The following is a 14954-nucleotide window of genomic DNA, read 5'->3' as shown; positions in this document are numbered from 1 at the left end:
TCATTTTTAATTCTGCTCATATGGTGAACTGCATTTACTGATTTGCATGTTAAATCAACCTTGCATCCCAGGCAGGAGCCTACTTAATCATGGTGAGTTAATTCTTTGATGTGCTGCTAGATTCGTTTTACTAGTATTTTCTTGAGGATTTTTGCATCTATATTCATCAGGGATATTGGCCTTAAGTTTTCCTTTTTCGTTCCTCTCTCAGAATGATGCTGGCTTCATAGAATGAGTTAGGGAGGAGTCCCCCATCCTTGATTTTCTTGAATAATTTCAGTAGCATTAGTACTAGCATTTCTTTGTATGTCTAATAGAATTTACCTGTGAGTCGATCTGGTCCAGGGCTTTTGTTGGTTAGTAAGCTTTTTATTACTGATTCAATTTTAGGAACTCATTATTAGTGTGTTCAGGATTTTAATTTCTTCCTGGCTCAATCTTGGGAGGCGATGTGTTTCCAATAATTTATTCATTTATTCTACGTTTCCTATTCGTGTGCCTAGAAGTATTTGTAACAGTCTGAGAATGTTTTTTGTATTTCTGTGGAGTCAGTGGTAATACCACCTTCATCATTTCGGATTGTGTTTATTTGGATCCTCTCTCTGTTTCTTTATTAATCCAGCTAGTGCCCTAACAATCTGTTTAATCTTTCAAAGAACCAACTTTTGGTTCTATTGATCTTTTGTATGGATTTTTACATCTCAATTTCATTCAGTTCAGCTCTAATTTGGGTTATTTTCTTCCGCTAGCTTTGGGGTTGGTGTGCTCTTGTTTTTGTAGTTCCTCTAGGTGCAACATTATGTTGTTAATTTGAGATCTTTCTACTTTCTTGTTGTAAGTGTTTAGCACTATAAACTTTCCCCTTAATGTTGCTTTAGCTGTGACCCAAAGATTCTGGTATGTTGTGTCTCTGTTTTCATTAGTTTCAAGGAATTTTTTTTTATTTCTGCCTTAATTTTGTTCTTTAGCCAAAAGTCAGTCCTTCAAGAGCAGGTTGTTTAACTTCCATGTAATTGTACGGTTTTAACAGATCATCTTGGTAATGATTTCTATTTTTATTTTACTGTGGTCCAATAATGTGGTTGGTATTTCAATTTTTTGGAATTTGTTCAAAAAGACTTGCTTTATGGCCAAGCATACGGTCATTTTAGAGTATGTAACATGTACAGATGAGAAGAATGTATATTCTGGTGTTCTTGGATGTTCTGTAGATCTCTATCAGATACAATTGGTCAAGTGTTGAGTTAAAGTCCAGAATATCTTTGTTAGTTTTCTGCCTCAGTGATCTGTCTAATAGGGTGCTGAAGTCTCCCACTACTAATGTAAGGTTATATAAATCTCTTTGTAGATATATAAGAACCTGTTTTATGAGTCTGGGTACTCCAATGTTGGGTGCATATATATTTAAGATAGTTAGGTCTTTTTGTTAGGTTGAGTTCTTTATCACTATGTAATGCCCTGCTTTGTCCTTTCTGATCATTACTAGTTTAAAGTCTGTTTTTTTTTTTTTTTCTGATGTAAGAATAGCTACCCCTGCTCTTGTTTTCCATTTGCCTAATAGACCTTTCTCCATCTCTTTACTTCGTGCGTATGGGTGTCATTACTTGTGACATGTGTATCTTGAAGAAAGCAGACAGGTGGGTCTTGACTTCTTTATCCAACTTGCCCCTGTATGTCTTTTAGTGGGGTATTCAGCCCACTGACATTAAGAGTCAATATTGATATGTGAGGATTTGGTCCTGTCATTGTGCTGTTAACTGGTTGTTATGTAGACTTGATTATGTAGTTGCTCTATAGTGTCAATGGGGTTATATCCTTAAATATGTTTTGGTATCTTTCTTCCCTTTCCATGTTTAGTACTCCCTCTAGATCACACAGGTCTAGTCATAACAAAGTCCTTTAGCATTTGCTTGTCTGAAAATGATTTTATTCTTCCTTTGCTTTATGAAGCATAGATTGGAGGGATATGAAATTATTGTTGGAATTTATTTTCTTCAAGAATATTGAAAATAAGCCCCCTATCTCATCTAGCTTGTGAGGTCCCTGCTGAAAGGTCCACTGTTAGCCTGATGGGGTTCCCATTGTAAGTGACCTGCCCCTTGTCTCTAGCAGCCTTTAAGATTTTTTCTTTTGTGTTTACCTTGGAGAATCTGATGACTGTATGTCTTGGAGATGGTTGTCTTACATAGTATCTCACTGGGGTTCTCTGAATTTCTTGAATTTGTATGTCAACCTCTCTAGTGAGATTAGGAAAATTTTCATGAAATATATCCTGAAATATGTTTTCCAAGTTGCTTGCTCTCTCCCTCTACTTCTCTTTTTGGAATGCCAGTGAGTTGGAGGTTTGGTCTCTTTACCTAATCCCATATTTCTCAGAGGTGTTGTTTATTTTTTAAAATTTCTTTTCTTTATTTTTATCTGCATGTGTGCTTAAAGGAGTGGTCTTCAAACTCTTCGATTCTTTCCTCAGCTTGGTCTATTCGATCATTAATACTTCCAATTGTATTCTGAAATTCCTGCAGTGAATTTTTCATTTCTAGAAGTTCAGTTTGTTTTATTCTTAAAATGGTTATGTAGTCTTCAAATCTTGGATCATTTCACTGTTTTCCTTGGATTGTCTCAATCAACTCTTGTATCCCGATGAGCTTCCTTGCCACAAAGATTCTGAATTCTATGTCTGACATTTCAGCCATTTCAATCTGGATCCATTGCTAAGGAACTATTGTGATCATTTGGAGGTAAAAAGACACTCTGCTTTTAGAGCTTCCAGAATTCTTGTGCTGGTTCTTTCTCATCTGTGAGCACTGATGTTCCTTTACCCTTTGTAGCTGCTGTCCTTTGGATGGGGCTTTTTTATTTTAAGGTCTTTATTACTCTTGAGGGCTTTGACTCTGGCAACAAGTTGGGTATAGTTGAATGGCTTTGTTTCTTGATGCTTTTAGGGGCCAAGGCTGAGCTCCAGACTCCTGCGCTGCATACTCTAAACCTACAAGACTGAGACCAGGTTCACAGTTTTGTCCTCTGGTCCTTCAAGGTCAAGTCCCAGATGGGCTGGAGGGGCCAACATGCTCCCAGACTACTGGCAAGAGCACACCATGGGGATGGCAGGAGAGCCATGGGCATAAGTGCTCCAACAGAGGCAGTGGGGACACCACAGGTATGAGGTGCTCCAGTAGGGAAGTATAAACTTTTCTTTGTAAATTACACAGTCTGCAGTATCTATTATAGCAATAGAAAATGACAGTGTTAAATTTATTAAATGGGACTAAGAATGCATACTTTGTATGGCTGTTTAGAGAACTTAATGAAATAGTAAATGTATATCATGCATTTAGCACATTACTTGGCACACTGATGAGGTTCAATAAATGGTGATGATTATTATCGTATCTGGGAAATTTTATGCTTTTAATTAAGTAAACAATGTTGCCTAATGACAAATCATTAAACTGGAAATACGCAGTCCTTGAATCCCAAAAGGAGATCTAAGGGACATCTGAAAACTCTACTAAAATGATTTCAAGTACAGCAAGGATCAGAAGGAATAACAGAAAAAGAGTCATAAGGTAAGAGAGTACAGCGGAACTTCCAAAGTCAATAAAAAAGCAGAATTATTAATTTTACTACTCCTAGGAAAACTTTGTAAGGAAAGTTTATCCTTGTTGCTGCTTTCAAAATCCTTCCCAAGAACCCAAAGTCCTAAAGCAAATAGCCCAAAGCTCCAATGTAAAACATCTGAGTTACATGTTCTAAAACGTTTCCTACATCTCTTCTCCCATCTTTTGTCCTATTCTCCTAGCATTCTGTTCTGTACTAATCATCAGTGAGTTTAATCAGAAAAATATCTGATTATAGTAGTAGCTAGCTGCAACTTTGGTAGCTTAGCTCTCCTGCCTAATCATGTTGCATGTAGATAAAATTAATGTCTTTATGATTTTAGGCATCATAGAAGGCTGGGGAGAATTTTTTTTAATCTTACTCTTGAGCAGGATATTCTGACCAATACAGGTTCTAACATACATACTAAACTAAAAATATATGTAAAAAATAAAGCCTGTAGGCACAGAGATAATTTCAAGTTTAAATAACCATCTAATGCAATTACCAAATGTATGCACAAGACTATGAAGTAAAACTGAAAATAAAATGCCCACATTAATAGTTCCTACTATAATAGACTAAAAGCTATTAGTATCCTGTCAAAATATGTTTAAATATTAAACTTGTGTAGACTAAAGTTTTTATTTTAGGTAACTGTACCATGTGTATATAATAAATATTCTTAAACTAACATTGTTTGTATTCTTAACAGATGTTTCTGATTAACCTCTTAGCCAACACTGCCACAGGTTATATATATCATAGATACTTCATAAAAATTTGCCTTCACTGTGAGATTCATGTTTATACTCTTTTTTCAATATATCTTCAACTCTGAACAATTATGGAAGTAATATGTACCATGTAATAGGAGGAAAAAAACACAACATTCAAAAATTTCTGCATGAATTACATGTACCATCATTTGTCTTCCTGTAGTCCTGGAATAATCTGAGATGAAATATAACAATCTTTAATTATAACATGTTATATATGAAATATAACAATATAGCAATCTCCAATTTCTATCAACTACACACATACATGTATTACTAGTATTACTGAACACTAAATCACAGCATTTCACAATTTGCGTATTAGTTAGTTTCAGATGCTGTTTCTGAAGCTTTGTCAACAGTCTAAAACAGAGTATGGTCCTTTCAAACCAGATGCACATCATTTATTGATTTTATAAAACGTTATTACAAAGTTGGGTTTCAATAAACATAGTGCAAATGAATCACATTTTAAATGACTAGAGCAGTAGTTCACAACCACTAGCGCAGATAGACCAGATGAGACCTACAGATATAAGAAAAACAAAGAAGATTTATTATAATTAGTAAGAAAGTGAATGCTCATATTCATTCTATCTAGGATATCCACCAAAAAGGTGTTCTCTGGGAGCTCAGGGAGAACTAACAGACACTCAGGGACTCACTATTTCTCCCAAGTCCCCAATTCCCTGTCCTCCGACCAGCAGCATGCTGGGAAACACTGAGAGGCAGAGAATGTGGCACAGATTCAAAACAAGGGGATATAGATCAAGAACAAAACTTAACTTAAAATATTATATTCAGCCAAGTCTTATGTTAGGTTTGAAAAACTAGTAGGAGACATTGTCTTATTCATATGACTCTAGCGCCTACAACATTAACATTACAAATGTAAATGATTAATAATTTTTAAAAGCTGGCTATAACATAGCTTGCTGCATCAAACTTTCAAAGAGTAGCAAGGTTTCACATAAACTGGTGTAATTATGTCTCTCTACAAAAGTGGAAAAGCTTCTACCTTACTCCATCCTCTGATCCTGCTCAACTATGAGTTTTGACTCTAGAATATATACATTATCCATCAATATCTAGATTACTACAAGCATCTTCTAGAAGGTTTCTTAATATTCAATTCTTCCAATATATTATAAACTAATGATATGTCTTTCTAATGTTTTCATCACATCATGCTTACTCAAGTATCTACAGCAGCTCCTTAGTGTCTATTAAAAATCCACAGCTACTACTCTATCAAATAATCATATCCCTATCTAATATAATCTCAGAATATTCCATAAAGCAACCCCATGTTTCAATCATGCTCCCATGTCTTATTTAAAGTCATCTTCAGACCGCCATTATTTTCCATCTACGTAACTTCTCATTTCTTCTTTTGAAGCTAAACACTTCTTTCAGCAGCAGATAAAGAACATAGATGACAAAGTCTGACTTTTGCCAGAGGCAAAATGGCAAAAATGATTTCAATTAGAGAATAATTAGTACTAAACAATAAAGCATTAATTTTAAAAGTGCAATTGTTTAAAAAATGGAAACATTCAGTATGTCTGAGAGGGTTTCATGGAGAAGGTAAAGCAGAATGCAGAATTTAGAAAAAGAATACAAAGGGAATTTTTGATAGAAGAAATAATTAAAGGAAAAAATAGTCATAAAACAATATAAGTTGACCCTTGAACAACATGAGCATGAACTGTGCAGATCCATTTGTATGTTGATTTTCTTCCACCTCTGCCAACCCTTAGAAAGCAAGATCAACCTCTTCCTCTTCCTCCTTCTCAGTCTCCTCCTCAATGTGAAGATGATGAGAAAAAAGATCTTTATGATGATCCACTTGCACTTAAAGAACAGTAAACATATTTCCTCTTCCTTATGAGTTTCTTAATAACATTTTCTTTTCTCTAGCTTACTTTATTTTAATATACTATATAGTACATATGACACAAAATGCATTAACCGACTGTTTATGCTACAGTAAGGCTTCTGGTCCACAGTAGTCTATTAGTAAATTATTGAGGAGTCAAAAACTATTCTCAAATTTTTAACTATGCAAGGGGTCAACACTTCTAATCCTTGTGTTGTTCAAAGGTCAACTGTATTGCATAACTGCTTGAATGGGACAAAAGGTACTCTTTAGGGGAGAAGTAGGAAGATCAACTGAATAGATAAGAAAAAAATCAAATTACAGATGTCCTTGCAAACTAGGCAAAGCAGCTTGAGTTTGGTAAAAAATTTTGTATGAATATTCAATTCATTCATTCCCTGAACAAACACTGGCTACATAAACCCATCATAGATTCATAGGGGACTTTCAGATAGAACCATTTTAGATAAAAAAACAAACAAACAAAAGGAATGAGTGAGAGAGAAAATGCAACAGAAAAGACTTCCTAGATTACCAAAAGTAAACAAGCCAAAAGAGGAACAGGGTACAGAATTGTGTATGGGCAGTTAAGTTGGAAAGAAAAGGATAATTCTAAAACTTATGGTGCATGATTGACAAGTACCTAGTAAAAACTGAGTAGTGGAGAAAAGAAAATGAAATGATAAAGGCAAAAATATTTCACTTGGAAAACCAATGATAAGGTATCAATACACACTAGAATGGCCATAATTCAGAACACTGGCAGCACCAAATACTGTTAAAGATGTGAAACAACAGGAACTCTCATTCATTGCTGATGGGAATACTAAATGGTACAGCCACTTTGGAAGACAGTTTGGTGGTTTCTTACAAAATTAAACATACTTTTACCGTACAATCCAGCAATTGTGCTCCTTGGTATTTATACAAAGAAGTCGAAAATTTATGTGTACACAAAAACCAGCACACAAATGTTTGCTAGAGTTCTATTCCTAATTGTCAAAACTTAGAAGTAATCGAGATGTGTTCTCCAGTAGGTGAGTAAATAAATAAACTGGTACATCCAGAAAATGGAATATTATTTGGTTCTAAAAAGAAACTGAGCCATAAAAAGAAACAAGCCATGAAAAGACACGGAGGAAGCTGAAATGTATATTGCCAAGTGAAAAGAAGCCCATCTGAAAAGGCTGCATATTGTATGGTTTCAACTATATGACACTCTAGAAAGGTAAAACTAGGGAGACAGTAAGAATACTGATTGCAAGGGTTTTCAGGGGAAAAGAGCACAGAGGATTTTTGAGACAGCAAAAATATGTAGCAAAATGTAGACAGCAAATATGTAGACAGCAAAAATGTAAACTATGTCTTTTGAGTAACGATAATGTGTCAATATAGGTTTATCAGTTGTAACAAGTGTACAGTCTGGTGTGGGATGTTAATAATGGGGGAGGGTATGAATGTGTGTGGGGCCATTGGGTATATGAGAAATCTCCGGATCTCTCAATTTTGCTCACAAACTAAAACTTCTTTAGAAAAAAAAAAAAAATCTTTAAAAAATTTCTCTTGGGAGACACAGTGCTTGACAACAAATGTCAATTGTTATTTACATGCAGTGTTAAACATACACACCCACATAATATAAAAATATATTTTACATACACACACATATGATTTGCCACTTGTCTCTCAACAGTTACATAGGTTAATAAAAATGCAAACTATGAGTTAAAGACCAGCCTAGGCAACCTGGCAAAACCCCATCTCTACAAAAAAATACAAATATTAGCCAAACATGGTGGTGCATGCCTCTAGTCCCAGTTGTTCAGGAGGCTGAGGTGGAAGGATGGCCTGAGCCCAGGAGGCAGAGGTTGCAGTAAGGCGTGATTGCACCACTGTACTCCAGCCTGGGTAACAGAGCCAGACCTTGTCTCAAAAAATAAAATAAAACAGTCTGGGCATGGCGGCTCACGCCTGTAATCCCAACACTTTGGGAGGTCGAGGTGGGTGGATCACTTGAGGTCAGGAGTTTGAGACCAGCCTGGCCAACATGGCAAAACCCCATCTCTACTAAAAATACAAAATTTAGCCAGGAGGGGTGGTGCGCTCCTATAGTCCCAGATACTTGGAGGGTTGAGGCAAGAGAATCACTTGAATCAGGGAGGTGGAGGTTGCAGTGAGCTGAGACCACGCCATTGTACTCCAGTCTGGGCGCCACAGCCAGACTTCATCTCAAACATGAACTAAAATAAAATAAACAAAACAAAACAAAACAAAATAAAATAAAATAAAATAAAATAAATAAAATAAATTAAAATAAAATAAAAATCAAAAGTGAATGCATATATATATGTGTGTGTGTGTGTATGTGTTTGTGTTTAAATCTTTATAATAAGAGAGATTTCATTATAAAATGATATATATGAAATGCATCTTTACTGGACATTAAAACAAAGTTCCTGGATGGTTTAGTGCAGAGTAAGTATTAATATATGGTAGCAAACTAAGTGAGATTTTTCAATCTAGTTATTATATATGTAACTTTTCATGTCAGTTTTCTAAGAATATGAAGTAGAAAAAAGACATGTTAAACATGAATCAAATTCACTCCTCACATTTCACAAAGCAGGGGCTTTTATAATGTATAGCCAACATTAACTGCCATCATATGATAAAATTAACTCCTCCAACTAGCGGGTGTCTTAAAAATGGCCTTAATAATTACCATGTTTTATTCACTGACTGCCTCAAGAAAGATGCATGATCACAAGATTCACTCAGGATGAAAGCCAAGGTTACTTTGTACTGAATGAAAACTTAAAAGTTGGTGAAATTTAAACTGCATCTACGAGACCTTAGTTAAAACTTCAGTCAAATAGGAATATATACTATACAAACTCATTATATTTGATTTTTCCAGAAGCCATTTATTTATTTTCCATACAGAAAAAAATGGAACATGAAGGATGTAAAAAGACAGTATTTCTAATGAAAATTAAGTTGTACTTAAAATTACAATACATAAGATTTTATATATGTTTTACATATTCCTTCTCCAAGACAGGATGATGTATCAGGAGTAAGATCTTCAAGTTTCAAATCCTGAATTTATAATTCCTACCAATATGACCTTGGGAAAGTTATATAACTTCTCTATACCTCCTCTTCCTCAAGTCCAAACAGGAATAACTGTACTTAGCAGAAATGGAAATTGAGATTAAAAAAAATAATAATATAGTGCTAACATATATAAGCTTTTTTCTCTTCCTAAAAGTTAAAAGAATACCATGGAATAATATTCAGCACCAAAAAGAAATGAGCAATCCAACTAAGATAAGACATGGAAGAATGCGGATTATTAAATATTTAAATGTCTTAAATGCATACTAAAGTGAAAGAAGCCAACCTGAAAAGGCTACATACCGTACATTTACATCTATAGCTTACTTTGGAAAAGGCAAAAATACGGAGACAGTGAAAAGATCAATCGTTTTCAGGGGTTTGGGCAGAGGGAAGGCTGAATGGGGAGAGGACATGGGATTTTTGGAGCAATGAAACTATTCTGTATGATGCTATAAAGGTAGATACATGTCAATATACATTTGTCAAAGCCTACAGAAGATATAATACCAAGAGCGAATCCTAATGTAAACTACGGACATTGAATGATAATGATGTGTCAGTGTAAGGTCTTTGATTATACCAAAGTGTATCATTCTGGAGTGGATGTTGATTATGGAGGAGTCTGTGCACATTGGGGAGCAGGGTACCCTTTCTGCATTTGGAACTCTACATGGGAAGTTTCTTTATTTTCCACCTAATTTTGCTGTGATCATAAAACTTCTCTAAAAATAAGGTCTGTTAATGAAAAAGAAAAATTAAAGGAAATCACAAAATTACCTACATATTTTACAGAGAAATCATTTTGTAACTTTCACCATCTTGAATTCCAAGATTACCAAAATCCTAACAAGATAATTCAATTTTACAGTTAAGTTATTTTCTTATTACATTTTTGGATGCATTTAGAAGAGTCTAAAACCTGTGAAGGTTCATATTAATTACAACTATTTAGGTGAGTAAGCTATTTCCTATTAAAATTAAAAGTTAACTATCACCCCATAATTTCAAAATATTATTTTACTTATCTAAGACAATAATTATTGAGTGAAAATTACTAATAACTATAATTTCAATGACAGGTTTTTAACAATTATTAATGAAACTTACAGAAAGAAGCAAACCATATTGAAGATTAAATTGAAATTCCATTTAGTTTACAGTGCTAAAAGATTCAAAGGTTAATAATGGCAATGGCTTTACAAACCCAAGTTATTTATTTACTTATTTATTATTTATTTTAGAGATGGAGTCTCGCTCTGTCACTCAGGCTGGAGTTCAGTAGCATGATCTCGACTCACTGCAACCTCTGCCTCCCGGGATAAAGCAATTCTCCTGCCTCAGCCTCCCGAGTAGCTGGGATTACAGGCATGTGCCACCACGCCTGGCTAATTTTTGTATTTTTAGTAGAGATGGGGTTTCACCATGTTGGCCAGGCTGGTCTCGAACTCCTGACCTCAGGTGATCCACCTGCCTTGGCCTCCCAGAGTGCTGGGATTACAGGCATGAGCCACCGCTCCCAGCCACAAACCCAATGAAAACTTAAAAGCCACAAACCCAAGTTATTTTATTCCATCTTCTTTACTCAGACCTACTCTAGTTTCCTCAAATGCCTCAACTAGAAATCTATATGTATCTACCTCATCCCCTACAAGCTCAGTAATTTTTAAATACTACCACTGTATGCTCAAGTGAGCAAATTATTGTTCATTCAGGTTCACTGACAGTAGTTCTAAAGTGAATGCATGTATATAAAACAGAGGTCTGACTAGAGGCCATAGTTTTTCATATTTACAGCTTCCTCACATAATTAATCTTACAGGTGCACTTGATTAGTTTTTGACATGAACACACTATCTCAGAGAGGTCAATACAAGGAGGTTTCCATCCTCTTAACACTCCCTCTAACCTACCCTCTTCAGAAACATTAACCACTTGTAAAAGCACTGCACAAGGAGTTTCCAGTGTCTAGACTCTAAGAAAGTTCTCTATCATCAGTGCTACATTATTCAGACTACAAAAGGTAGTCTGAATATGTTCCCTTCTTTATGAATAGCTTTTTAAAAAAACAATTAAGTTTATTATCAAGTAATAGCCCAAATTTCCAATGTGATGTCATACTATTTCAGCAAAAACAGAACTAAAAGAGTAAGAATAATTGCTAAGATTTGAAATTATTTTCCTTCAAAATATAAATAATTTATCTTTACTCAAGTAGTAACTGTGATAAAAGGTCATTTATATCTATATTATATAATATCAAAGATATGGATGAATATAAGAAAAGTATTAGATGAATTCAAAGACACTAAAGTACTGGATTATGAATTTTTTCTAAAGGTAGTTCCTATACTATTTCACAATTGTTTCAAAATATACGGGGAAAAAAAGCAATGCACTTCAAGCAAATACTTGTTTTTACACCATGGTTTGTAGAAACTGATGTTCCTATTCAACGAAATGTTGACAGAAAAGTATCACGTTACAGTGTAACACTTAAAAGAAAAATAAATAAATAAATGAAAAAAAAAAAAACTCTTTTTAAACATAGAGAGAAAACCTACACTTGTAAGTTATACTCCTCTCATGAAATCAGTCTGTTTATAAAGTGGCGTAAGTGCATGCTTATAGGTAAGACGTGTCTAATTGCAGAGAAACGCTTGTTTCTGTGATTTAAAAAACAATAGCTTGAAGACACTTCTACAGTCAAAAAACAAATTAATTTAAAAATACAACTTTATGTTTTGCCAATAATGACATTTTCATGCTAAGTCTCCACTTTTGCTTTCAAATATGGTGTGACTTTAAGTGATCTCATTAATTGACAACAATTTTGCCAAAAGTCCTTAGTTCAGTATCTATAACATTGCCACATGCCTTCCATTCCCTTGGTGTAGGCTTTTAGTGGAAACAGTCTGCTAGGGGAGCAACATACTACAGACTTGATAGTTTTTAGCAACTGATTACTAACACTATTAGTAAACTAAACTTATCACTCTATCTCCAAACACTGTACTTGGACAGATTTTAACAAGTGTTTATTTACTATTGGTCCACTTTTCAGATTTAATATGACGACGTCATTATAAGAACTACTAACAGTGTTATTAACTTCGAAAACTGATTTTTGGAATATGGAGTTGTGAATAAAAAACTATAACCATTAAAGGTTTTTAAAGAAGATACATATTGCTACTATTGGAAAAATCCTAATTCACAAGGCCATCTTACAAGTTATTATCTTATACCCTAAATATTAAGTAAGCCATTCTTATTTTATTATAAAATAACCAAAAGGCTTTAACTTATGAGTCTTTCTTCTACCATATGATTAAAATGTCGCCAGTTCAGTCTTTTATACTTCTCACAGTCAGGTACTTTATTTATTTATAAAGATAACTGAAAACACTTAACAGAAGTTAGAATATATCTTTAATAAATATTATAGAATGTATACTTAATAGAAGGCAGAATTTGTAAAAAATAAAAGGATGTATCTTCAGTATCTCCCCAAAAATGAAGTCAAAGTCTTCATTTGAATTTTCTTACAAAATTGTGAATCTTTGGAAAAGGAAAATGAGATAATAGCTAAAGAAATACAAAAGCTGAGAAAGTAAAATATATTCAAAGATGCAATTCTATTGTAAAATGATCAGCACAAGTTAGATTAAATGCAAACCTTAGTGCTTCACTAGGATTTCCCGTCTCAATAATTTGTCTTTAAGTGAAGAGGTTTGCTATGTTTTCAGTATTGGCCATTCATGTCATGTTTTAAAACATTCTTATAGGCTGGGCGCGGAGGCTCCCTCCTGTAATCCCGGCACTTTGGGTGGCCGAGGCAGGTGGATCACCTGAGGTCAGGAGTTTAAGACCAGCTTGGGCAACATGGTGAAACCCCATCTGTACTTAAGAAAATACATATATATACAAAAATTAGCTGGGCATGGTGGCGAGCACCTGTGATCCCAGCTAGTCGGGAGGCTGAGGCACAAGAATCGCTTGAACCCTGGCGGCGGAGGTTCCAGTGAGCCGAAATCGCGCCATTGCACTCATGCCTGGGCGACAGAGCGAGATTCCGTCTAAAAAAAATAAAATAAAATAAAACATTCTTATCACTGATTATACAGAGAATTGTGTTTTAAAATTATTAGTAGCAAGAAATTAATGCCCATATTAATTTCCTTTCTACTGAACAACTGTGCTTTCCCCAAGGTCTCTAAAGTGAAAAAGTAAATATATATTATTTACTATGACAAAGCAACAAAAAGCAGAGTATCCAAAAGTATATATACATATATTGATCTACAAAAATTACTAGTAGAGATCCAAGCTTGTATATCCTAGAGCAATCCATTATAATGTACAAACATTTGATCAGTATTAGTTCACTTATTTGTCTCACTACCTATGAATGACATACCAAATGGAGTTTATTGTAAGGTATTTAAGGCCTTGCCAAACTCTAATCTCAATCTTTAAACCTTACTTTCTAGTACACTCTTACATAACCTCTAGTAAATAGATTTATTAAAGTTTCCAACCTTATTTTCTTCTTTTTTAATTCCAAATTCCTCCAAAGTACTGGGAAAAGCACAAAGTTGAGAATTTAAAAGAAACAAATTTATCACTCTATCCCCAAACCTAGAAGCTACTTTATTATTGCACTAATTAAAATCTGCATTGTATTATAATATCTTAAATACTTTTTGGCCTTCCAACTAGAAATAAGATTCTGGAAGAAGTGGGACAATGACTTAGTAATCTTCATATGCCCTGTGAATTTTAATCAATATTTTTGCATTGACCTATATAACTGTAGTAATTTAATATTTTAGATTTATATACCATATTACTGAGTGCTTTAACAAACAAGTTTCCTCTTATGGGGAGATTTCTAAAAATATTTAGTCTGTTATTATATCAACAATCAAAATTGACAATCCCATTATTCACTACCAAAAGGAGAGGAGGGAGGAAAAAAGGGAAGTACTTAATTTGTGCAAGTACAATTCAGTACTTGATTTGTGAGACATAGAAAGTTATGCTAAATAATAGTAATAAAAGTTATTTAAGAAAAGCTATACTGATTCTAGATGCCCAAGAAGTCAATCCAGTAAATAGCTTGAAGGCAGAAACAATAATTAATTTGTGTATAGAGTTTAGTACGTGATACAGTTTGGCTCTGAGTCCCCACCCAAATCTCATGTTGAGTTGTAATTCCCAGTGTTGGAGGCTGGGTCTGGTGGGAGGTGACTGGATTATGGGAGTAGTTTGTAATGGTTCAGTACCATCCCCCTAGTGCTGTCCTGTGATACAGTTCTCATGAGATCTGGTTGTTTAAAAATGTGTAGCACCTCTCTCTTCACTCTCTTTCTCCTGCTCCAGTCATGTAAGACCTGTCTGTTTCCCCTTTGCCTTCTACTATTATTGTAAGTTTCCCGAGGCCTCGGAGCCATGCTTCCTGTATAGTCTGCTGAACTATGTGCCAATTAAACCTCTTTTCTTTATAAATTACCCACTCTCAGGTAGTTCTTTATAGCAATGTGAGAACCGACAAATACAGTACAGAATAAAATACATTT

General features: G+C 34.5%; 1 protein-coding gene and 1 long non-coding RNA gene across 8 annotated transcripts in view; one reads left to right on the top strand and one right to left on the bottom strand.

Moving 5' to 3' along the window:
- Positions 1 to 14954, bottom strand: part of LOC105468879 (transmembrane protein 135) — a 348642-nt gene that overhangs the window by 104721 nt on the left and 228967 nt on the right. The gene's annotated exons all lie outside the window — the stretch shown is intronic.
- The window catches only part of LOC105468875 (uncharacterized), a 72443-nt gene that overhangs the window by 2834 nt on the left and 54655 nt on the right, over positions 1 to 14954 (top strand). For both annotated transcript variants that reach the window (XR_011610968.1, XR_979682.3), the window contains exon 2: positions 2943 to 3157. This is a non-coding gene — a long non-coding RNA (uncharacterized lncRNA). The remainder of the gene's footprint in view (positions 1 to 2942; positions 3158 to 14954) is intronic.

Source organism: Macaca nemestrina, chromosome 12, assembly GCF_043159975.1.
Source record: "Macaca nemestrina isolate mMacNem1 chromosome 12, mMacNem.hap1, whole genome shotgun sequence".
Classification (NCBI taxonomy): Eukaryota; Metazoa; Chordata; class Mammalia; order Primates; family Cercopithecidae; genus Macaca; species Macaca nemestrina.
This window is presented reverse-complemented; position numbering and strand designations above follow the sequence as displayed.